Source organism: Anas acuta, chromosome 30 (genome assembly GCF_963932015.1).
Source record: "Anas acuta chromosome 30, bAnaAcu1.1, whole genome shotgun sequence".
Classification (NCBI taxonomy): Eukaryota; Metazoa; Chordata; class Aves; order Anseriformes; family Anatidae; genus Anas; species Anas acuta.
In genome coordinates this window covers 1557495-1559364 of record NC_089008.1, presented here as the reverse complement: position 1 = coordinate 1559364, position 1870 = coordinate 1557495, and positions in this window count along the sequence as shown.

The following is a 1870-nucleotide window of genomic DNA, read 5'->3' as shown; positions in this document are numbered from 1 at the left end:
AATTAAAATTTACTGCTTTGCAAAAATCCTCTTGAACAAACGTGATTTTTTTTTTTTTTTTTTTCATGCCATATGCAAGCAAATAATAAAAAATGAAAGTATATGGGATGGATTGTGTTTTTCTTTTTACTTTGACTCCTGACCCAAAACTACCCGTCTCTTCCTGTGGTGACGTACAGGAAACCGCTGACCTCAGGACCTAGCGAAGCATTCCCCTGTGTGCCTGACCCATCTCTTCCTGCCTGGCTAGGAAGGCCCTAACCCCAACCCCAACCCCAACCCTAACCCTAACCCTAATGTAATAAATGCCTCAAATCTTCAAAATAGGATTATAATCAAAGTTTACCATTTATTACCATATTACTATTTTTATTTACCATTTATTAAAGGAATAGAGATATCAATTTTGGATCTTTGTTTGTTTTTATTATCATCAGGGAATGGGTTTTCACTTTCCCTGGTTCTGGGTCAACAGGTACTGCAGATATTTGCATTCCTTGTATAACCACAAGTTATCCTGGATGAGACCCCAGAGTGTATTAGTCTGGTAATACAAGGTATTAAACATGGAATTATTAACAATCCTCCACATATCTCCAGTACAACCATCCTTATTTTAGCAAACCAATCACCGCCCATAAAGCCCCCTTCCATAATCCTCTTAGATCGCTTCCATTCCAAGGTTGAACTGGCACATGTGCAATTTTCTTCATTTCTTTTACAAGTTCATTTACAGCTTTTCTTTCTGTTGTGGTTTAACCCAGATGGCAGCAAAACACGACACGGCCGCTCGCCCACCTTCCCCCCTCCTTTTCTGGGATGGGAGACAGAAACACGAAAGTGAAGTGTTATCAGCGCTTTTCTCATCCTAAGCCAGAACATAGCATTCCACCAGCTACTAGGAAGAAAATTAACTCTGTCCTAACTGAAACCAGGAAACTGGGTCACCAAAATGACTCACAGAAAGCTGACTCCACAATCTGAAAGATTGTAAAGTAGGTATGTTTATTCAGAGCTGGGCAGCACGGGGCGGGTAGTCCCCCCAAAGTTGTGCACGTCTAACACCTAACGTGGCAACTTGCTTTGGTTATATCCAGTAAAGAGTTAAATATGCATGAAGTTTCCCAATACACCTATACATACACATAACCTGTCCCTTTGTGAACAGCCCTCCTTATCTCAGACCCCTTGGTTAAAGTCTGAGCCATGAGGTTGTTTCCGTCTGGTTCTCAGGGTCCAAGGGGCTCCTGTTATCTGGAGGTCTAAGTGCGGCACAGGCACAGTACATTGCAAATTATATTATTTATATTATCTATATTGCACATATTCATTCTTAATCAATCGCTCTAATTTCTAATTCCATGTTTCAGCTGCAGCATACTTGCTCTCTTCCGGATCCACGGGTTTTCTACTATGTTATAAATGAAGTCTCAACTCAATCTGAATTTTGTAATATTTATAAAAGGAATATTTTTAAAAAGTATAAAAGGCAAGTAAACAGCGCTGGGTGTGCGGGGAGTCTACGCTCCACCAACACGTACACACGAACATCAAACATTCTAAATATACAGAACATTGCTTTTACATACAAAACCCGAGTACACCTATACATATGTACAATCAGAAAAGGTAACAAACAATCCTTTAAGTTCCATGACTTACTCAACTCAAATACGCCTATACACATGTACAAAAATGTAACAAACATTAAAGTTCCATGACTTAAAAGTCTCCATTTTCCATTCCCTTTCTTGATTACAAACAAGTCTCCGTTTTCCATTCCTTTTGAACAATATGTCTCGCTTTAAGTTGTCAAGCAACTTGGTCTTCAGGCCTTATGTTCTTCCCGGATCGAAGTAAAGCATATCCA